The following is a 25,030-nucleotide window of genomic DNA, read 5'->3' as shown; positions in this document are numbered from 1 at the left end:
AATTTTTCATGTTCACTACCACAGGGCCACATATAGGAGCGTGCACTTCACCAGATATGATGAAACTGCAATTTTAAATATGTTTACAGTGCAGTAACTGAACATATTTCATGCTCAAATGCATGTTTAACAGTATAAATAGGAATACAAAAGGTTTGAAGCAAATAAAAAATAACCACTTACTGTGATTTATATTTTTTTTCAGTGCAAGAACAGCAGACCAACATTAATTGCAAGAAGTAATTTTGTGCATTTTTACACTGCACTTTTAAGATTTCATGCTCAAATGCATGTAGTTGTACTGAGGGCCACTTCAAGTGAGGGTGAGGGCCGTATGTGGCCCCCGAGCCTCCTGTTGCCCATCCCTGCTCTAGATAAAACACTGCAGTGTTTCCCCTACCATTATATAAGGAGGAGTCATTAAAGGATACCTTTCCTATAGAACAGGTCTATATGTTGTCCTTTTATTAAACAAACTAAACAGCCTTATGTTATTTATTTTATTAACACGACGGTATGTCATTTCTGTCTCCATCTCTCATTAATGTTGCTTTAATTACAAAAAGCTAAACTGTGAATAACGATCTGAATTACTTCCTGTCGCTAAACACATCTAGCTTTCAGAATAAGAGCACAGTGTGTTAACAGAATCCACCACAGAATTTACAAGTAGACTGTCAAAATAAGATGCCTTAAATAAAACATAGAAGAACCCTTATTCTCTTCACAATAATTAATAAAAAATGCAATCATTAAGATCAGTGTATATGATGGAATAGTGGCATTAGAATGTGTGAAAGGCACCAAATTTGGGCTTTTTATTGAAAAAACTAATTCTCCGGGGGGCAAAAAGATTCTATGTCACGTTATCTCCCGACTGTGTGTTTAGCTCTCAAAGTGCACAAGATTTATTTAATAATAATAATAATAATAATAATTTAATAAACTTTATTTGTATAGCACTTTTCTTAACAAAGTTACAAAGTGCTTTAGGCAAGAAATAAAAACATAGTGGAAGACAGAAAAAAATTACAATAAAACAACAAAGCAAAGTAAAGTGCAATGCAGACAAGTTGGAATCACAAATGACAAAACATAGAAAGTGGCACGAGCTAGGTGAGAAAACAACAACCAAGAGATTAAGTACCGTATTTTCCGGACTATAAGTCGCTCCAGAGTACAAGTCGCACCAGCCATAAAATGCATAATAAAGAAGGAAAAAACATATATAAGTCGCACTGGAGTATAAGTCGCATTTTTGGGGGAAATTTATTTGACAAAATCCAACACCAAGAACAGACATGTCATCTTGAAAGGCAATTTAAAATAGAATAGAGGCAACAACAGGCTGAATAATTGTACGGTATGCTTACGTTACATGACACAACTGAGAACGTGCCTGGTATGTTAACATAACATATTAAGAGTTATTCAGATAACTATAGCATAAATTACATGCTAAGAAGTTTACCAAACCATCCGTGTCACTCCAAATAACTAAAATCCAATGAAATCTTCATCCTCGGTGTCACTTTTAAACAACTCCGCTAACTCCGGAGGAAGAAGATGCGGCGCTTCTTCTTCTACATCGCTCATGTCAGACTCATCCTCATACTCGGCCTAGAGCGCCCTCTTGCGGTTTAGTGTGAAAATAACATGTGAAATGATATACCGGTAATAATGTGTTAATAATTTCACACATAAGTCGCTCCAGAGTATAAGTCGCACCCCCGGCCAAACTATGAAAAAAACTGCGACTTATAGTCCGGAAAATACGGTAGTTAAAAAGGCTTTGCGAAAAAAGAAAGTGTTCAGTAGGGATTTAAAAGAGGCTAGTGATGTAGCCTGTCTGACCTCAAGGGGTAGAGAGTTCCAGAGACGTGGGGCCCTAACAGCATTTAAGTTAAAATATGCATGCACGTCAGAAAATATGTCTCTCCTCAAGACTGTTAACCTAAGAGAAACACTGCACTGTGTTTCAGGGCAGACAAGTGCTAAAGGACTGGTGTGTGTCGGTGTAATTGCTGGACAAGCAGCGGCTACTTGTGGCTCCAGCTCTGCATCTGGCCCTCATTAGGAAATGCCTTTGAAGCTTTGCAGAAGAAGCTGCTGTGCCGGCTACGGCCAGACGCCTCAGCGCTGATGTTCGCTAGCGTTTGGCGGCGTGGCGGCGCTGCTGACCCCCAGCTGGTGCTGTCAGACGCTCCCTTCTCCACCTTTCATGTCCTGCGTGTGCCTGCTGAGTTCAGCCGGCCCCAAGACTTTCAATTATCCCAGAGAGGAGGGAAGGAGTTACAGGAATGAAGGGAAGGAAAAAAAAAAAAAAAATCAGCCGTTGGGATTTTGGTCTTTTTTACTTTAAAGGTCGACTGTCAGGAGGCTCCAGAGTCACGAGGTCAGAGGAGAAGAACGCCTCCAGGTACAACCAAGTGACTAAAAGTAAAGACTTCCTATCTTCTGCAGGATGAGGAAGCTCTTCCTGAAGCTAATTTGAGCTCAGCATTAAACCTTCTGCTCTATGTAGACAATTCTATAATATAATAATATATAAATATAATATAATAATATAAATATATTATATTTATAATAATAAATATAATATAATAATAATAACTCCAAAAAAAAAGAGGATAGTGTATGTAGATTTTCCAACTAGCAGTCTTGAGAAGCTTGGTTTATATACAGCAGTGCTTTGAACTAAACTCACAATTAAACTATCTTATGTTGGCATGTTGCAAATTAGCACTAAACAACATATAGCTGAGGCTGATGGGAGTGTCTGTAGTTTTACAGGTATTAGGATTTAATTCTACTTTTAAACAAACTAGGAACCGTTTTTAGTGTCCGCTGCTTGTTGTAAACAAACAGAGACACTGTACTGCTACAGAGCTAACTGTTAGCCTGTTAGCACATACACACTGTACTGCTACAGAGCTAACTGTTAGCCTGTTAGCACATACACACTGTACTGCTACAGAGCTAACTGTTAGCCTGTTAGCACATACACACTGTACTGCTACAGAGCTAACTGTTAGCCTGTTAGCACATACACACTGTACTGCTACAGAGCTAACTGTTAGCCTGCTAGCACATACACACTGTACTGCTACAGAGCTAACTGTTAGCCTGTTAGCAATTTGCAGACTGGACGCTAAGGGGTTAGCATCCCCTCCGGCTCTGCAGCTGGGAGAGACTGCTGCAGGAGGACTGGGCTGCTTCGATTCGCATAAGAGTAAGGAGGAGTCTATAATAACATCAGAAAGAGTCGCTTGATTTGTCTCCAGTCGCTTTTTTGATAAATAGTCACTAAGGGGGTCTGAAAAGACGCTAAATATAGCAACAAAGTCGCTAAGTTGGCAACACTGCTTCGCCGGCTTTTACAAATGGCGCGTGTTGTTGTGGCGTCGAGTAATACGTCACATCCTGCTTAGCGCTCGCTGGTTATTTATTTAGGCAGCTACATGAAACCTTATTTGTTCGCCCCCTGGTGGTTGGTGGACTACTGGTGTAGAAAGTGTTGATTAGATCTGCAGGAGAGACGCATTTTAAAATGGAAATATCGCCGACGATCAGGTTAATTTAATCGTGTCGGCTAAAATTGTGATCACGATTAAAATTCGATTAATTGTGCAGCCCTACTACAAATGACAACTTCATGGTTGCAGTAGAAGAAAAGACAAGGAATCACTGAAGTAGGATTCATCCTCTGGGAACAGAATTTCTGGACAATCTGTCAAATATGTGTTGTAGTAACTTGATGTGACGAGCTGTAGGCTGATCCTTAGAGCTATGTTGCAGTAAAACAAACAGATAAACCGCCTATATTGAGGCTAATTACCATTCAACTTGCACATCTAGTATAATATCCTGCATCAAACAAAAAGAACAGATTGCACTAATCCCAAAAGAGAAGACCTTTATCTGCAGTAACTGAAAGAGAAGCACACTACAAGTCCATATATCTCGCTGTCAAAATGTTGAAAACAACCACTGTACCTTTACAAACGGGTTCAGCGAGCCGACCTCGGTCCCAAAACTGAAACCAAACCACCAACTAATGAACAAACGGCTCTCCAAAAGTGATCCTAGATGCGTTTAATCACGAGCACAGACAGAACAGAAGTCCATAAAGTGAGAGGATGAGTCAAGCTTCAGTCAGTGCTGCTGCTGGATAATAACACATGAAGCTATTTCTGGTGATATCACTGTCAACTCCCTGCTATTCTTCCTCTGGTGCAGCCGCAGCCGTTGTGCACCAAGATAAACATAGCATTCAAGAACGACAAGCTCAATTATGGAAATCAAAGAAAATTACAGCAGCTCCCCCCGTCATTAAGTTCATTCCTCTGTCTGACCCGTTCTAACTTCATTACATCTTTTACAGAACTTGAAAACCAAGTTTACAGACAAAAAAGATGCTTGAAAATGGATCCGTGGGGAAATGCACAGTTTTCAAGGTTTAACCCATTGAGGCCTGAAAAATTGCTGGCCGATTTTAAAATAAGCCTCTAATTTTCTGGAAATTCTGGAAAAATTCGGGGAAAAAAAGTGTCAACTCTTCTACTAAATAATAGATTTTTCAGCCTCTGTAGCAGATAGAAATGAAATTCAAAAAGGTATTTGAGAGCTTATACAAATACTACAAAACGACGTATCCGCTTTCCAGGCTTCAATGGGTTAAGGGAGGAATTTGATTTGGAGGCAAACAAACTTTTTCGATATTTTCAGGTGAGAGATCATTATTTAAAGGAAATAAAAAAACCCAAAGAACAGAACCTGATTATTAAAATAATGATAAATGCATATAAAGGGAGAAAATGTAGAGTAATCTCAGCTCTATAACCAAGCTCTAGGTGCCAGTGGGGGTAATTCAACTGTCTATATTAAAGGAAAATGGGAAAAAGAGCTTGGAATAGAAATAATATATACAAATAATTATAGTAATGATAACAGAACAGGACAGAATTGTTGCATTATGACTGAATGGAAGGACCTATAAGTTGCTGTTTTTCTTTTGTTGTTTGTTTTTTGTGTATTATTGTATTTAAATGGGGAAAAAAAAATCAAATAAAAATTAGAGTTAAAAAAAAAGAAAAGAAAATGGATCCGTGCCATTTCAAGATAGGATTAAACTTCAGAGTGGGAGCATCAAGAGTGTAAAATCACTTCTGGAATGAGGATTTGAAATTACAGAGCGACGGTTTGAAGCATCTGTGAGACACGTGCAGAAATATCCAGCTGAATCTACAACATACAGTTTGTGGGAATTCAGTGGCAGATTGGAGAGTCTGAGAAAAGACAAGAAGCAAAGTTTTCATGGTCAAAAGACAACACTGGCAGCTGCATTGTGGGGACCAAAGGACTCTCAGATAACAGCACATTATTATACATATTTAACCTTCTGGAGTCCACAAACGCAGCAGAGTCTTTTTTGGTCATTCTGTGTCCTGTTTTGGGTAATTTTGTGTCTTTTTTTAGTAATTTTGTGTCTTTTTTAATAATTTTGTGTCTTAAAAAAAATAATTTTGTGTCTTTTTTGGTAATTATGTGTCTTTTAATAATTTTGTGTCTTTTTTGGTAATTCTGTGTCTTTTTCTGCCATTTTTGTGTCTTTTCCTGTCATTTTGTGTCTTTTTTGGTAATTCTGTCTATTTTTTGTCATTTTGTGTCTTTCTTTAATTTTGTGTCTTTTTTTGTGTCATTTTGTGTCTATTTTCAGTAATTTTGTGCTTTTTTGGTCAGTTTGTCTTTTTTCAGTAATTTTATGTCTTTTTTTAGTAATTTTGTGTCTTTATTTTAGTAATTGTGTCTTTTTTAAAATAATTTTGTGAGTCTTCTGGAGTCCACAAACGCAGCGGAGCTTCATTTCTTGATGATGTCATAAGTAAAAAAATCCTAATTTTATCTCTTATATGTTATATTTGCAACCTGTGTTCACATTTGAAACATTACAAATTCTTACTTGAGCTTGATTATGTTTTGAAAGTAAAAAACAACATTTTAGACATCTGGTTTGATGTTTTTTTTTTGTTTCATTTGTGTTGAAAATGTTGATCCAGTAAATTTAAGTAAAAAAAAAAAAAAGAATAGTTAGCAGGTCATATAGGGTGAGGTCGTGCTAAAAAAATGATACCAACATGGCATGGTAAACATTAGTAAAGTGACAGAATGAAAAATATTCAAAAACTGACTGAACAAATGTCTGTAGATTTTACGGTGAAAAACTGCTAAACCATGACATAAAAGACGTAAAATGATAAATGGGTTAATTCAGTTTCAGTAACAATGAAACACTGTAAATGTATAAATCAGCCAAAACAGTATTTTTTAAAGTTTAAAAAAAAAAAAAAAAACATAACTCAACTGTAAAATACACTGGCACTGTGTTTGTAGCAAAAAATATACTGTAATATATGTACACAAGCCATCATTTTTGCATTTATTTTTTGTAAAAAATACTTTTTCTCACTGTTAAATGTACTAAACACCATATCTCAGAACAGAAATATACTGTAATATTTAATAATAAAATCTTTAATTTATGCAGCATTTATAAGTATTTATAAGTATTTTCTTGTCAATTACATGTCAGAACAGCATTTCTTTTGATGGAAAAACTTTATTTTTTTACGGTAAAATATGGACTAAAATGGCAATCTTGAACGGGAAATCAACAGTGCCAATATAAATTTACCGTAATATTAAAAAAAAGTTGCACCGTATTTATTACGGTAAAGTTCTGGCAACCAGAGCTGCTGGTTACTCTCAACACACTAATACAGCACAAAAGGAACATAATTTACTTATTTATTGCTACTTTTGAGCTGAACAAGGAATGCACTTAATTTCGTTGTACCTGTTACAATTACAAATAAAGATATTATTATTATTATTATTGTAATATATGTGGAGTAAATGACCAAGGTACACTCTGTTTTCCATTTTCATTGCAATGATTTATGATTAGAGTTGTGCAACTCCATAATCCTGTATTTGTTTTCATATAAGAGCCCATATAGACACAGTACAAGTGCCATTATATGCAGCAGTCTATTAACAGAACAGTCTGTACTTTATGTATCCATCCCTGCATAAATAAACAAATATAAACAAACTTTGCCATTGGCCTCGCCCTTAATAAACCCAACAGAGGAGACCACATGCTAGAAAGGTGTGTCTCTGTTTTAGGAATGTTCTTTATCTGGTTCAAGCGCTTATCTTGACAGCTCCAGAGGTTCAGTCAGTGTTCCTCAGAGACAAAACAGACAATCTGACCACCTTTATCTACCGCTCTTCTTTTATCAGCAGCGTCGGAACAACTCAACCCTCAAAGGCTACAATGGAAGAAAAATGGAAGAAAAAAGTAAAATAATAATAATTAAAAAAAACATTTTAAAGCATGGGTCTCAAACTCGCGGGCCAATTGTGGCCCTCGTGACGATATTTTGTGGCCCCCACCTTGATATGAAAGTTTAATGTGAGTTTTATATGAATGGTACTTTACCGTGTTGTGTGTGGAAGGTCCCTTTAATTACTTTTTGGTAATTTTGTGACTTTTTTAAAATAATTTTGTGTCCTTTTTAATAATTGTGTCTTTTTTGTAATTCCGTGTCTTTTTTTTTTATAGTAATTTTGTTTCTTTATTTTAGTAATTTTGTGTCTCTTTTTTAATAATTTTGTGTCTTTTTTTTAAAATAATTTTGTGTCTTTATTTTAGTAATTTTGTGTCTTTTTTAAAAAAATAATTTTGTGTCTTTTTTGGTAATTTTGTGTCTTTATTTTAGTAATTTTGTGTCTTTTTTTTTTTAGTAATTTTGCGTCTTTATTTTAGTAATTTTGTGTCTATTTTTTTTAGTAATTTTGTGTCTTTATTTTAGTAATTTTGTGTCTTTTTTTAAATCATTTTGTGTCTTTTTTGGTCATTCTGTGTCCTTTTTTTTAGTAATTTTGTGTCTTAAAAAAAATAATTTTGTGTCTTTTTTGGTAATTATGTGTCTTTTAATAATTTTGTGTCTTTTTTGGTAATTCTGTGTATTTTTTGTCATTTTGTCTTTAAGTAATTTAGTGTTTTTTCAGTCATTTTGTGTCTTTTTTTAATTTTGTGTCTTTTTTTTGTGTCATTTTGTGTCTTTTTTCAGTCATTTATTGGGTTTTTTTTTTTTTAGTGATTTTGTGTCTTTTTTTGGTCATTTTGATACTGCCTCCAGTGACCCCCAGGTAATTTGAGTTTGAGACCCCTGTTTTAAAGTGTAGATTCCAGAGAATCTGTGCACATATTCTTTTAAGATGTGGTTTTGATTGCCCTGACATGATTTATTGTGCTGATGACAGCTTGTGGGATAAAGATCTGGAACACTCCAGCGCCGTGCTCCACCTCAGATTTATTACTCTCACATTTACTAAACCTGCCTGCAGCAAAAAACAATCAGCTGCTGCTGGATACCTTTTGACATGCAACAACTAAAGTTTTTGCCAAGTTCCAAACAGTTTGTGTCATTTCTTATTGGTTCAATAACAATTTAGCCTGAAGCTTGTTTGAGGTAATAACACTTAATTTGTTTCCGAAGAACAAAACAAGCTACCTGCACTGCCAACCCTTTCTGGAGAAGGATCACTTCCAGCCAAAACAACCTGGAATTGTATAATTTATTGTCGTCATTTAAAAAGAATTGCATCCTCAGACATCCAAAGATTGTTTTCAACTTTCTCATGTAGAACCGGACTATAAAGAGGAAAGATATCTTTACCCTTTACTCCACAGACTGTGAGCTTTATCATTAATCAGCCTATTCAGCTCACTGAAGTTGCCCAGAGAAGCAATTCAGGACTTCATGCTCTCAACCGTTTGCTCTAAAAATGCAGCAAGTCCTTCTTTTCACAACAGCGCCCCCTGGAGGAAAGTGGTGGCACAGAGCCAGAGAGCATATAAAAACTTCAGTCTGCACTTCAACAACGCCAACAGGAGGAAAGTGATAACATAAAAAGTTAATAATGCATGTTTACAACACTTTCACAAGCTATTTTCTCTAAAACTCTTTCAAAAAACAATTGCAAAATGCTTCCAACTATCTTTAAAGTCTGGCTCCAGGTTGATCTTGAAGCTGCATTATACATAAATATCTTCCTTGCAGACTAACCTGCTGAATAATTTCCGATTTCATTCGTTATTTTTGGTCAATACAGTGCCCAGAACTTTTTTTTCCCATGACCAACAACTCCACAGCCCAGGGATAATTCATTTCCAGTGATATACAAACAGACAAAAGCAACAAATCCTCACATTTGAGAATCTGATTTGGCATTTCCCCCTAAATTGACTTGTAAAATTAGGCATAAAACAATGAATTAGTTCATAATTTATTAGGGAAAACAAAAAAGTTGTCTGTTTTGTGCACCTTCACTTTTAGTAAAAATAATTATACATTTTATTTGTAATGCACATTACATTACAGGAAACCTCAAAGTGCTACAGGTTAAAAGCATAACAGTCTAATTATAAAAAGGATTAAAAAAAAGGAAAAAACAGCTAACATCTAAAAACAATCCAGATGGGAGGAACCAGAGGTTTTGCTAAAAAGGAAAGTTTTTAGTCCCGTTTAAAAACATTTTTTAGTATCATCTCTTACCAAGAAAAGTGAATTTTGAGCTTGTTTACAAACAGCAGAATCATTACAAAATGCTGTTAAACTCTCATTTCATCTCTTTAGTTCTTCCTCCTCTCCCTCAGTTCCTTCTTTCTCTTTCCATACCTCCTTATCTGCACTCTCCTCCTCCACATGACCTCCTGGGTCCGGTCTGCACTTGACCAAGGACAGACTGGAGCCTCTTATTTGTTCAGCTCTTGAGTGGAGTCGCTAAGTCGGAGGAGGAGGAGGAGGAGGAGGAGGAGGAGGAGGAGGAGGAGGAGGAGAACAGCCACCTCCTCATGCAGGAGACGCTCCTCTACGGGGCACCATGAGGGTCAAAATGTCTCTGCAGGGTCACCATTTGTCCTCCTGTATAGAGAGGTTTCTCCAACTTCATGTGTCATCTCTATTAGTCCAGATTACAAGTAAAAAGTTTAACATTTTAAAAGACTAAACTGGACCAAACATGCATATCTTATTGGGGTTAAAGTAAAACTTCTCTGCTGTCTTTTTTTAAAGTTTTAATCTAATTAGAGTCAGGAAAAATGTTAAAATAGAGGCTGTGTCACAATGAAAGTGGATGATTCTCATGAATCCAGTCTAAATTGTCTGTGAAGATTATAAGGACATACTTTATTAGACTAAATATATTTCACTTTTATATGAATGAAAAATATAGCCATAATGAGGCACAACTCATTGTTTTGTGTTAAAATAATATTTTCTATATTTTTGATTCACAAATTCATTACTGTAATGCGTCCAGACAAAAATGTCATGCTTTCCCCACACTTATATACAATAAATATTTAATAAACTTTATAAAAATAAATATACATTTGTTTAAAAATGTATAATTCAGCAGGATATAATCAAACATAATGGTTTTTAACAATGTATAAAGAACAAAATCTGAATGAAAATTGATGAGAAAAAATGGTTAAATGTTACGGTAATGATAGAATTGTTTGAATTAAAACATGTGTATATTTTAATAAAATGCATGTTGGTGATACCAGCTACTCTTGAACATATTTAAGTGCTTGCCAAAGAAAAAAAACAACCTTTTGTTGTTTGTTTTTTTATTCAAAAATGTGTAACGGTAATGAATTTAGCTCACAGTGTCTCTAAAAATGTCAGAAAATATCTTAAATTTTTAAAAATAGATTATAAATTCTTATTAAACAGTGACTTTAGATTGTATATGTTATAAAGCAGGGGTCTCAAACTTGCGGCCCGCGGGCCAATTGCGGCCCTCCTGAAGATATTTTGTGGCCCCCACCTTGATATGAAAGTTTAATGTGAGTTTTATATGAATGACACTTTACCGTGTTGTGTGACGAAGGTCCCTTTAATTACTTTTTATGGTAATTTTGTGTCTTTTTTTGGTAATTTTGTGTCTTTTAAAAAAAAAAAAAATGTGTGTCTTTTTGGCAATTCTGTGTCTTTTTTTGGTAATTTTGTGTATTTTTTGGGTCATTTTGTGTCTTTTTTAAATAATTTTGTGTCTTTTTGGTAATTCTGTGTCTTTTTTTGGTAATTTTGTGTATTTTTTGGGTCATTTTGTGTCTTTTTTAAATAATTTTGTGTCTTTTTGGTAATTCTGTGTCTTTTTTTGGTAATTTTGTGTATTTTTTGGGTCATTTTGTGTCTTTTTTAAAATAATTTTATGTATTTTTTGGTCATTTTGATACTGCCTCCAGCGGCCCCCAGGTAATTTGAGTTTGAGACCCCTGTTATAAAGGGTCAAGAAAATATGTATTCAATGCTCTTGGATTTTTGCTATGAGCTGCACCATGTTCATGAGAATCACCAAAGTAGACTTCACTCATTGTCAAATAATGGCAAAAATGACTCCATGACTGTAGTTAAAATACAGTAATCTGATTTAGATTTTTAAGCAAATAAAAAAAACCCTGTTGTCTACTTGTTTTCTCATTTATCTTGGTCTCAAACACGACTTTGCTCTTAACTCCAGACGGAGCCTGGAGCTCCGCTGAGAGAAAAGCTTTCTCCTGTTGTCAGCTCCCTCAAAGAGGCATTGTGGGAGAAATTCCCCGTTTTAAGTGCTCCCATGTTTGCTTTTGTGCCAAGTGAGCCCACTCTGGTGACCTTTTGGAGACGGACCAATGAGCTGCAGCGCTGCGTCCTCTCCTCTGACAGCAGCCAGACAATGAACAACAAGCTAATTAAAGTGATGACAGCATGAAGGAGGGAAGGAGTTTGGTCACAGCAGACACCAACACTGGAGCTGAAGACGCCAAATTAACTGGAACTATTTACAAAAACACCTTAAAGAGAAGCTACTGGTTCACAGAGATAAATTAAAATATATCTATATACACTACTGGTCAAAAGTTTTAGAACACACCAACTTTTCCAGAATTTAATTGGAAATGATGCAGTTTAATGTCTCAGTGTACTCTGAAATTAATGCACATTTGCAACATTTAAAATTCTTGATTGAGCATGATAGTGTTTTGAAAGTAAAAAAAAGATTCAAAATCACATTTTATGTTGGACTAAAGAACTAAAAAATGGCCAAAAAAAAGACACAAAATGACAAAAAAGACACATAAAGACACAAAATGACTAAAAAAAAGGACACAAAATGACCAAAAAAAGACACAAAATGACACAAAATGACTAAAAAATACACAAAATGACAAAAAAAAAAGACACAAAATGACCAAAAAAAGACACAAAATGACCAAAAAAAGACACAAAATGACCAAAAAAAGACACAACATGACAAAAAAAGACACAAAATGACAAAAAAGACACAAAGAGACAAAATGACTAAAAAGACACAAAATGACCAAAAAAAAGACACAAAATGACTAAAAAGACACATAAAGACACAAAATGACTTACAAAGACATGAAAAGAATTAAAAAATTGACAAAAGACTCCATAGAGTTAAGTTGTTAACCCATTTCTTGTTCCCTGAAAAAAGGCCTTCTTGTATAATTCTGAAATGTACATTATTTTTCATTTTTCAGTGACTTTAGATTGTATTTGTTATAAAGGGTCAAAGAAAATTTGTATTCAATGCTCTTGGAGTTTTGCTATGAGCTGCACCATGTTCATGAGAATCACCAAAGTAGACTTCACTCATTGTCAAATAATGGCAAAAATGACTCCATGACTGTAGTTAAAATACAGTAATTTTATTGTAAAACTTTAAAACTAATAAAAATATTGTTAAAAAAAAAAGGTATTAGATGCCACTAGTGATTGACAGCTACATGTCTGACTCCAGGTGGAACACACAACTATGTCAGGAATGTTTTTGGAACCTCGTCTGTCTTGATTAGACTTTGTGTTTTTGTTCGGACCGCCCCAAAAAACACTTGAGCTGGTGGACCAATTATAGTGTTAATGAGTCACGGGCCACGCTGGGCTGGATTACTGGTGGGGGGGTGGGGGGGTAAAGAGACGCTGACCTGGGACCATTAACCATCAAGAGCTCTACACTGCAAAAAAAGAAATGTTGGGTAAACTCAAAATTTCAAGGCAACAAACTTCAATAGAATTTTAAGTTGCACAATTAAACTAAATATTTTAAGTTTTGTTCTTGAGTTTGCTCAACTCTGAATTCAGATTTTTGTCAACTCAACTGTAAATTGTACTAACTTATAATTTTACATTGTAATAACTTTTAATCCTTATTTCTGCTAACTTCTGCAACGGCTACTCTTGTAGCTGTAACAAGCAGCGCCGCTAGCATCAGTTAGCCGCTAGCATCAGTTAGCCGCTAGCATCAGTTAGCCGCTAGCTTTCGCTAATGACCGAATTTCACCGCTTTCCCGCATTTCCCAACAAAGAAATAAGAGTTATCAGAACTATTGTCCCTTGTTGTGAACCCCAACTTAAAGATATAAGTAACAACAACTCACCAACTTGTTTTTGAGCAGACAACTGGCTTCCTTTGTTGTGCTAACTTACATTATTGCCCTAAATGTCAATAATTTATATTTCCAAGTTTTACCAACTTAAATCACTGTTTCAGGCCAAAAAATACAAGTTGGCTTTTTTGCAGTGTATAGACGTGATGAGAGGGAGGAGGAGCCATTTAAAGATCTTTTGCAGCAAGTTGTCACGCAAGCATGCAAACTGATATCCTGCAAACTAATTACACTGCATTCAGGAAGTATTTAGAGTCCTTTTGTTTGATAAACATTTTGTTATGTTGCTCAAGACTCTGAAAAGTCAAAGCAAGACAGGATTTTAGACGGCTTTTTTTGTGCAAATGTGTTAAAAAGAAAAAATATAACTTTCATTCTCTTTACAGCTGCACCACCTGATCATGTTGTAGTTTCTGTTAAGATCACCACCACTTTCTTATTTTTATTAAGTAATTCTTTTTTTTTAAATTATTATTATATTATATTGTATATAAATATATGTTATATATATTATATATTTTTTCTTGATATGTATCCGGGTTATGAGACTTTGCTGTTCCCCTCTGGCTCGGGCCTCCTGGACTCAATCTCTGGCCCTTTTCATATGAGCGGACAATTGGGGACATTTTGTTGGACCGACATGTTTTTGTGCACATTTTCTTTTTACGTTAATGATTAAGTGGTGGCTGGCTGTCTGTTGCTTCTGTTTTGTTTTATCTGTTTGTTTACTTTTATTTTATTTATTTTTTTCTCTGTTGGGTTTTTTCTATGTTTCTTGTACTGTATGTGTCTGAATATATATATATATATATATATATATATATATATATATATATATATATATATATATATATATATATATATATATATATATATATATATATATATATATATATATATATATATATATATATGTGCCAAAACTTTGCATAAATAAAATGTACAAAAAAAAAAAGACCACCACCACTACTTTGTTATATAATCTTCATCTGAATTTATATTACTCATTCAAACTACAGCTGGGAGATATAGCGATATAAAAGATATATCGATGTATTTTTTAATGTGATATGGAATTAGACCATATCACATATATCGATATAGTATAATTTTTTTATGTCCTTGTATATAAATGCTGCCCTTACTAGGGTTTGTATAAATATTTGTAGATTTTGCCATTTACTAATGAGACGGATAGCATTCATCTGAAGGAGCAATAAGTAGTTGAAGTGATTTAAACAAACTTTTGAGGCTCCTACGAAGTTCATAAATGTAACATAAAGACCTTTAAACTGCTGGATATGCAGAACAACGTAGGAAACAGGTTGATGGAGAACAGAGTTGACAACTCTAAAAGCTCCAGGAGGAGGTTTTCTTTTTGGAAAAGGAGATAAAAGAAAGTAAAGAGGCTGAAGAGATAAAGAGCTTTCAGGGTCACAGTAACTTCAGCATCATTAGAGCTCCATCACAACACAGTTTGATCTTTTACTCACCTTCACTGGTGCGGACGTCGTCTCCTAGTTGGTTTGTACACTCCTTCCTCCAGCCGAGCCACACGTAGATCTGGAAGAAAACATCAACACAAGAGACGCTCCGTTAGTTATCGTCTGCTGTTCAGGTTGATCCACAGACAACAGGAAGGACGAGTTCAACGTGATGCTCACATTAGAAGACACAAAATGACCAAAAAAAGACATAAAAAGTCACAAAATGACAAAAAAGACGCAAAATTACTAAAAAATAAGACAATTACCAAAAAACAAAACAAAAAAAAAAAACACAAAAAGACACGAAATGACTAAGAAAAGACACAAAATGAGAATACATGTGGGAGTGTCGCAATGCATCATGGGACTTCTCCAGAACTGAAATCATGGTGGAAGACGACTATAGCGGAGGGAGCTCAGATATAACAGCTATAAGCTCTCAAATATTTTTTGAATTTCATTTCTATCTGCTACAGAGGCTGAAAAATCTATTATTTAGTAGGAAGAGTTGACACTTCTGTTGAATTTACAGAAAAACTTCAGGTTTTAGGGGCTGATTTTAAAATCGCCCAGAGGTTTTACAGGCAGTTTTAACAGGTGTTTTAGGCCTAAATGGGTGAAATGAAGCGCTCTTTAAAAATCAATCAGCGTTCCCTGAAGAGCCAGTGTTCCCTCTCTGAGGGCTGCAGGCCCAGCTGTGCTACGCTCCAGGTCCTGGGAACAAAAAGACAGCCCAGCGTCACCACACCTGCCGGCCTCAGGGGGCTTTCAGACGCAAGAGGAGCAGGAAACAGCCTCCAGAAGACAAAACGTTTCCCATTTTATCCTGATCATTAAACCGTTGGTGTTCCCAGCTGATTGAAATCTCGTCAATGAATGCCGTTGATAAGAGACGAACAGAAGGCAGCAAACTGTCTGAGACCAACAGGAGAGTCGGGAACCTGTGTGTTGGTGAGAACGGTTTAAATCAGGGGTCTCAAATTACCTGGGGGCCACTGGAGGCAGTATCAAAATGACCAAAAAAAGACAAAATTACTAAAAAAAAAAAGACACAAAATGACATAAAAAAAAACTAAATTACTTTAAAAAAAAAGACACAAAATGACCCAAAAGACACAAAATGACCAAAAAAAGACACAAAATTACCAAAACAAGACAAAATTACCAAAAATAGTAATTAAAAGGGACCTTCCACACACAACACGGTAAAGTGCCATTCATATAAAAATCATTAAACTTTCATATCAAGGTGGGGGCCACAAAATATCGTCACGAGGGCCACAATTGGCCCGCGGGCTGCAAGTTTCAGACCCATGGTTTAAAGCAATCCTAACTTATACTTCCAGCAGATTTAGACATTAAAAAGGCAGTTTAAAAAGAAAAGAAACTAAATTACTTAAAAAAAAGACACAAAATTACATAACAGCTGTTATATCTGAGCTCCCTCCGCTATAGTCGTCTTCCTCCATGATTTCAGTTCTGGAAAAGTCCCATGATGCATTGCGACACTCCCACATGTATTCTCATTTTGTGTCTTTTTTTAAGTCATTTTGTGTCTTTTTTAGTCATTTTTTTTTTTTTTATAATTTTGTGTCTTTTTTGGTAATTTGTGTCTTTTTTAAAATTGTCTTTTTTTTCAGTAATTTTGTGTATTTTTTTAAGAATATTTTTTTGTCTTTTTAAAATAATTTTGTGTCTTTTTTTTGTCATTTTGTGTCTTTTTGTGTCTTTTTTTTAGTCATTTTGTGTCTTTTAGTCATTTTTGTGTCTTTTTTGTATAATTTTGTGTCTTTTTTTGGTGATGATTTCAGTTCTGGAAAAGTCCCATGTTGCATTGCGACACTCCCGCATGTATTCTGATGCATTTCATTGGCCAAGAGACCGAAAATAGGTGGAAAAAACTACAAATACTACAAAATGACGTATCCGCTTTCCCGGCTTTAATGGTAGAATAACACAACAGCGCCCCCGGTTTTAATGGTAGAAATGCGGTAATGCTTTCCCGCCTTAAATGGGTTAATTGTAAGGTATTTTAAATGTAATGTAAAGTATATTCAGGTCCATCTGTTGAGCCCCTCGTCCCCAGCTGGCCCTGACGCTTTGTGTGTCCTCTCAGCTGGCCTCATTGTTTATCAATGGGAAGGTCAGGAGCGTCCTGCTTAATGTGGTGACATCAGTGGGTTAGGCCTGATTAACTGGCCTCTATGTGCTTTATCACCAGGGACATCACACATGCTAATCTGAGGAGGAGGAGGGGACTCGGCGTTATCGCCGTTTGTGATGATAAAAGCAACCAAACTGCCACGATTAAGAGTTTACGTGGCCTCGAGAGCAAATAAACAAAGATCACACCAGCGGAAATTAACTGAACACGAAGGGGCCAAATAAGGTGAGAGAAGCTCTAAAACCCTCCGTTTACTCCTCATTAATTCAGTTTTCACTCTCTTAAGAGCTTTTCATTGAGATGAACCTCTTCCACAGGCAGTGTCCCAAAAGAGAGCAACTGAAGGATGGACCCGAGCAAAAGAAAAGAAAGAAGACAAGAGAGGAAGGAAGGAAAGGAGGGAGGGAGGGAGGGAGGGAGGGAGGACTAATCCCATTAGGATGGCAGCTAAATGATTTGTTCCACTGAGAGAGGGGGAGATAAAAGGTGTGTGTGGGGAATGACAGTAGCAATGAGGCTCTTCCAAAAAGGAGAAACTTTTCTTCTCTCGCTGTTAAAAGTCCTCATTGGCAGCGCTCAAAACTGTCCACACGGCACTTTAATTCACACATTTGAAAGGGGGATTTATTCCCACGCGGGGAAAGAAACGAGAAAATATCCAAACAAAGATAGAAGAGTGGCACACAGCTCCAAAACAAGACCTTAAAAAGAAAGATAAATGTTTACTGCCACAGCAGAAATTAGACTTTTTTTGTGTAAAACATTAAGATTAAAATCTAATAAAAACATATGATGAAGAGGTTTATTGACAGGTCTACTGCTGGAACCTCTATTATACAACCAAGCTGCCATGAAGAAGGAGTTGAATATTGCCTAAAATGTTCAGACACATGCTTTTTTCATACCATACTTTGAGAACTATGAACACATTTTTCATTTTAACATAATAGCTTAAAGTTGAAAGTGTTAAAAACACACAAAGGGTCAAAAAATTGACTTAAATCTTAAAGAATACAAATCCGAACAAACATCTTCAAGCCTCTGGTAGTTATTGATATTTCACAGTGTTTTTGGTGCATTTCCGTCAAGTCAAAGTTTATTCATAGAGCGCATTTAAAAACAACCTCAGTTGACCAAAGTGCTGTACAGTTATTATATAAATACAATAAAAATCATACAAATATAGTTTTAAATTAAAAAAAAAAAGAAAACAAAATACTAAAAACAGTAAAACAATAAAATAGTAATAAAAACTCAATCTAAAAACAGAGTTAGAGTTAAAAAAAAGAAAATAAAAGTAAAAAAGCCAAGGATTCTTGCCTAGCTGGGACTGAAGGCCAAGGAGAATAAATACATTTTTAATAATGTTTTAAAGTGCTCAACAGACTGTGCAGCGACCTAAGTGCTCTGGAAAAACTGTGGGGTTTAACCCATTGAAGCCTGGAAAGCGTCGTTTTGTAGTATTTGTATATGCTCTCAAATACTTTTTGAATTTCATTTCTATCTGCTACAGAGGCTGAAAAATCTATTATTTAGTAGGAAGCGTTCACACTTCTGTTAAATTTCCAGAAAAACTTCAGGTTTTAGGGGCTTTTTTTAAAATCGCCCAGAGGTTTTACAGGCGTTTCAGGCGTCAATGGGTTAAAAACTCTGATAAATAAGACGGTGCCACTTAAAAACAATTAATAAAACCTTAACCCTTTGATGCACAACATGGGTCTAAAGTGACCTGACTGAGTTTTTAATTTTCTATATATTTGCAATAAATTAATTTCATCATTCAGTATTCCAGGTTTTCCTCAATCAATTTGTTTTTCATCATCATACATCCTAATTTTTTGTTTTTCCATTTCTTACTTTTTGAATAAAAACCCTTTTTGTATCACTACGCTTCAAATGCACAACATGGGTCAAAACATTTCATTATGGGGGTATTGTGTGTATAATTTTAAGGAAAAATGAATTTAATCAATTTTGGAATCAGGCTGAAACATAAAAAAAATGTGGAAAAAGTGAAGCTCTGTTAATACCTTCAAGATACACTGTATGTGTGACAAAATTATACATGAACACGTTAAATATATTAAATATATGAGTGTGGAAAGTAACTATTTGAAACAAATTACTATTATTATAGTATTAAGTAATTTAATTTTAATACAAATTTGGATAAATTAGTCATTTTTGACCCATGTTATACTTTAGAAGTGTTGTCCATATGTTGTGCATCAAAGGGTTAATGTTTAATATCATAAAAGCATATCCATTTTTCTACGTCAACTATAAGTCAAGTCAAGTCAAGTCAAAGTTTATTTATAGAGCACATTTAAAAACAACCTCAGTTGACCAAAGTGCTGTACAGTTATTAAAGTAGAATAAATCATACACAACTGGGTATAAATAAAAACAATAAAAAGAATAAAATACTACTATACTAACAGGAGTGTTGGAATAATGGGAATTATGGGAATTAATGGGAATTTAGGAGAACTAATTGGGAATATAATATATACAAGCATAAATATAAGCAGAAGTCATAAGCAAACATCCATACAAAATGTTTAACAGATTTATTTGTAAGTAGAGTAGAACACGTTCTAATTACTTGTTTCATGGATGAACAAAAACAGGAGTGTTGGGTTCAATATCACCCATCCCCTAACCCCACTCATTCAAAAATGGATATTCAAGTGTATTTGAATGGCATCTGTTTGTTTTAGTCAAGATTATGCTAAAATATACTTTCCTCAACTATATTTAAAGTTCCCTAAGAAGAGCCAACCTTCAATTTTGAAAATTCCCAGTTTATTCCCATAAATTCCCGTTAATTCCCATTAATTCCCGTTAATTCCCTTAAATTCCCATGGAAAGTTTCCGTCTTTGAAAATTCTGGGAATTTTGCAACCCTAGTAGGGAACAATCATTTTTGCAACTTTGTTCCCATTTTAATTGAAAAACTAAATTAAATGATCATGGTGTGATCACTTTTTTCGATGAGGATCTGTGCCAAACAAAACATTTTCTGTCTGTAGAATACAATTTGTTAAACTGGGACGTCTCTGCAGCACCAAAACACTTAATTCAGAATGGTGTTTTAACACATTTTGATGTAAAAGATAAACAATAATAAATACTGCACCTCCTGCAGCCCTTGTTCCAATCAAGTCTATTATAGTTAAGGAAAACTAACGAAAACTAGAATTGATAAAACATTTTCATTAACTGAACTAAAAACGAGAGTTAAAAAAAAACAAAAAAACGATAATTAACTGAAACTGTATTGTGTGGTTACAAAACTAACTCAAATTATAGTGAAAATGTCCTTCGTTTTTATCAGTCAACTTTTTTCATACATAATCCAGCGTTTTATTTCTCCACCGCTGAGTGTGTGTATTCCTGCTTTGTGGGCTTCCAGGAGAAACACGAGTGAAATTACCGTAATGACACCATTTTCCCGATAGCGCAAACCGTTAAGTTAATTTGGTAAAAGTGTCGCCAGCGCAACAATCTGTAAACTTTGGATGTTGTGTTTTCACTGTGTGCAAGTGAAAGTCTTCAATTCAACAATGATACTACAAATCCCATTTTTTGGCGGTGAAGCTGAAAATCCAGCAGCGCCCAACACATAGCCCATTACAAAAAACTAAAACTAACACTAAAACTAATAAAAACTAAACTAAAACTAGCGAACTCACTCTAAAAACTCATTAAAACTAACTGAATTTGACAACAAAAATTCACAACAAAAAACTATTATTACCTTGGTTCCAATGTGAGTTCAGATTCATTTCTAATCTTTATGACTGTTTTTTCTTTATATCTCTTCAAAAAATAGTTGGAAGAATCTCGTTAATAAGTTGCAGCCCTAAAAACTAAGAACTTTGGTGTTTTACCAAGAGGAACTGCAGAGGAAGGAATGGATATTTGTTGACATGAAACCAGAGCTTTTTAACTCAGTTGTACATAAAGCTTGTATCATGTATTTGAAAAAAACAAAAGTGAGTATTCCCAGCCGTGGTGGAGCAGAGGAAGCTGTATTAGCAGAGGGACTAACTAATGACTTCCGTGTCATCCTTTTCATTATCTTGTTCTCAGCTCGCGGTCACGAGGTCAGAGGCTACGAAAACAGTAGCATGCCTTCATACGTATAATGCAACACATTGTATTGTGTTGGCAGTGAAGGGGTGAGGAGGGGGGGGGGGGGGGGGGGGGGGGGGGGGGGGGTCTTCCCAGTGGGAGTCATCCTGGTTGACAATAGCAGTAACATTCCTGTGGAAACACTGTGGCATTATAGCCGGCGGGAGGATCCCCACTTCCACCAAAACTAAGGGATTAACTCCCAGGGTATTCTGGGAATTTTCACTGTCACCTTTGGGAATGATTCAGCCGGGGGGAACAACATTTCTCTCAGTGCTGTCATAATAATTCAGCATCACTTTAATCACTCATAAAAATAATGAAAAATCATGTTTTGGAAGCTGAAATTTTTTCCAAGCTTGTATCGACAGCTCGGAAGTGGGACCAAATATTCCCAAATTTAAAAACTAAATGTGCTGCATCTGATGCAATGTATAAATAAGTATTAATAAGGGTTTGTGACGAGGTACCTGGTGCATGCAGCTTCTGGAGTCAGTGTAGCTTCAGTTGACTACAATAGCTGCAGTCTGCTGCATGCATGCTGGGGCATCTGTGCCCTGGGTAATTTGGCTACAAGGGTCACTGTAACAGATAATATAATCATTGGGTGTCAAACTGATCCATGAAAGGTTTGGTTTGGAATTAAATCCTGCAGCCACACAAGCCCTTTTATGGGTTATTTTGTAGGGGTGTGACGAGATCTTGTGGCACGAGATCTTGCGAGATTAAACTCGACAATATTTCTTGTCGCATTAAAAATCTGTCTCGCAAGATTTGTGAGCTATCCAAACTTCTATGTGTGACCTGTGGGGGCAGTAAAAGGAAAAGAAGAAGAAGAAGAGAAGAAGGAGGAGATGCAGCAAGCAGCCAGAATGACATCACAGGGGCCGGCGGCTTGTTAAAAAGAGTAAAAAAAAATCTAAGTGGCACATTCCTCCTGCAGCAGTCTCTCCCAGCTGCAGAGCCGGAGTCTGCAAATTGCTAATACGCTAACAGTTAGCTCTGTAGCAGTACAGTGTGTATGTGCTAACAGGCTAACAGTTAGCTCTGTAGCAGTACAGTGTGTATGTGCTAACAGGCTAACAGCTAGCTCTGTAGCAGTACAGTGTGTATGTGCTAACAGGCTAACAGTTAGCTCTGTAGCAGTACAGTGTGTATGTGCTAACAGTTCGCTCTGTAGCGGTACAGTGTGTATGTGCTAACAGGCTAACAGTTAGCTCTGTAGCAGTACAGTGTGTATGTGCTAACAGGCTAACAGTTAGCTCTGTAGCAGTACAGTGTGTATGTGCCAACAGGCTAACAGTTAGCTCTGTAGCAGTACAGTGTGTATGTGCTGCTGCTGCAGGAGGTGTTCACTTAGCGATCTCTGTTTGTTTACAACAAGCACCAGACACTCTGTTCACAGTTAGCGATGCCAGTTAATTCATGATCACGATGTTTATGATCAGCTGAGAAGCTGTGCATAATTAGCCATGCTGGTTTGTTTATCATCAGCTGCTGAGGTTGAGAGAAATGTTTTATTTTATTTTAACTTTTATACATTTTAGTTTTAGTTTCAATTTGTGGAAGAAGAAGTTTATTAAAAAAGCTCTTGCTTACATCATGCATGTAAAGAGTTATAATGAAACATTTCAAAATGCATCTGCAACTCTTAAATAAAAAATTCTGTAGGTCCAGTCATATATTGTGTCATTGTAGTTTTCTTAAAATCTTATCTCGTCTCATGAACCCAACATCGTGTCTCGTCTCGTGAGCTGAGCTGAGAGTATCATCACACCCCTGGTATTAATTATTTTACTGGGCTGTGGTTTGCAACAGCTCGGTTTTGATTTATTTTGTCTTAAGTACCAGATCAAAATGATATTTGCTTTGGTAGCAAAAGAGAAAATAAATCACTTGAATAATCGAAGTACTTTTATGGACCTACACAGAAAATGACTATGTAAACAATGTGTGACTGAAACCAAAGAGGTTCATCATAAAGCTGCCACTCTGACATATTAACCTGAACAAGTGGCAGTAAAGGTTTTTTTTCTGTACAGCCACTGTTATGAGGATTTAAGCAATAAAAATAGTGTTATATGGCTGCTACGGTATTGAGATCATGATTATTTAACACGCTTATTCATTGACTTTAGTAACATTATTCAAGTATTTCACTTTATTTTTAACTTGTCTTCAACAGTGGATTTCCTTAAACTTCAACCAAAATTTAAAAAAATAGATGAACAAGATATAAGACAAAAAGAAAACCAAAACAAAGCTTAAAATGATATTTCTGTACACTTTATTCCTTGTGTCTAATTTAAAAAGTTGCCAAAAATAAACTGTTTGTAATAACCAGATCCTGTTAAAAACATTAAATTCTGCTCCTCAGCGACACTGTGAAGACATGATTTATTCTGCTGAGACCGACAAATAGACTGAAAATCTGTTTACACAGAGCAGAGAGGCGAGGACAGGAGAGACTGTTTACACAGAGCAGAGGAGGACAGGACAGGAGAGGCTGTTTACACAGAGCTGAGAGGAGAGGACAGGAGAAGCTGTTTACACAGAGCAGAGAGGAGAGGACAGGAGAGGCTGTTTACACAGAGCTGAGAGGAGAGGACAGGAGAGGCTGTTTACACAGAGCAGAGAGGAGAGGACAGGTTGTAAAAATGTAAATAGTTCGATATGAATAGCATGGGGTGACCCAATTTTTATGACACTTGTAGGAACTTGCTAAAATCTTGTATATATAAGTTCAATTTTATTCCAATTTTGGAAAAAAATATTTATCAGAATTATTCAACTTGCGTTTTCTTCTGTTTCCATGATGCATCTCATTATAACTGTGTTATTCTGCACTAAAGACATTGTGAGTTGTTGCCACTTCTAGCCATGATTGTGCTGTTTCCATAGAGCTGCAGGACTTTTATACTGCAGTGAAATACAAAGCCAAAGTGATTAGAACATAAAAATAGCAAAATAAAACACCCTGAAACAGCTTGTTGGGGTTCAGATGCTAAAAGACCCAAAACTCAAACTTTGAAAGTTTGAAGAGGATACTTTTTTATAAAAATGTGGCTCAGATTTGGCTTATTCTAACATTACTAATATTCTAATAAACACAGGGACTCAAACAGTCCAGAAGGCGCTGTCCATTGAACTAATATTGACTTTAGTGGTGACCCGTGCTCTGCTATTATTTCAGCCACGATGGAGGCAGAAAACAATCAGCATTTGCCGGCGGAGAGGTTTGGTGGCAGATGTCTCTGAATATGTAACAACGAGACGAGAGAGGAAGAGAGGGAAGCTGGATAAACAGTCAACAACAGATAAAATGGTTCCAGTCTAACATCATTTATTATATCTGGAAACATTACACCGCCATGCCCGTTTCTAATGTCTGACTCTATATGAGCTCATTGGAAAAGTGATCCTCATCCCACTGCCACTCCAAAAATATTGGATTAATTAATTATGCAGGGTTTTCATTTTCAGACCAGTGAAGCGGAGACACCACCACATACTAACCACTCTGGATTATAAGGACATACTTTATTAAACTAAATATATTTCACTTTTATATGAATGAACAATATAGCCATAATGAGGCACAATTCATTGTTCTGTGTTAAAATAATATTTCTATATTTTTAATTCACAAATTCATTACAGTAGTGCGTGGAAAAGTGCGTTTCCCCACACTTATATACAATAAATATT

General features: G+C 35.7%; 1 protein-coding gene across 2 annotated transcripts in view; it reads right to left on the bottom strand.

Moving 5' to 3' along the window:
• kank1a (KN motif and ankyrin repeat domains 1a) overlaps nucleotides 1-25,030 on the bottom strand; it is a 110,032-nt gene that overhangs the window by 57,622 nt on the left and 27,380 nt on the right. For both annotated transcript variants that reach the window (XM_059336284.1, XM_059336285.1), the window contains exon 2: nucleotides 15,028-15,097. The gene's annotated coding sequence lies outside the window, so the exon portion shown is untranslated. The remainder of the gene's footprint in view (nucleotides 1-15,027; nucleotides 15,098-25,030) is intronic.

The sequence above is a fragment of the Centropristis striata genome, chromosome 7 (genome assembly GCF_030273125.1).
Source record: "Centropristis striata isolate RG_2023a ecotype Rhode Island chromosome 7, C.striata_1.0, whole genome shotgun sequence".
Lineage (NCBI taxonomy): Eukaryota > Metazoa > Chordata > Actinopteri > Perciformes > Serranidae > Centropristis > Centropristis striata.
Note: the sequence above shows the minus strand (reverse complement) of the source record. Positions and strands in the feature narration are given on the sequence as shown.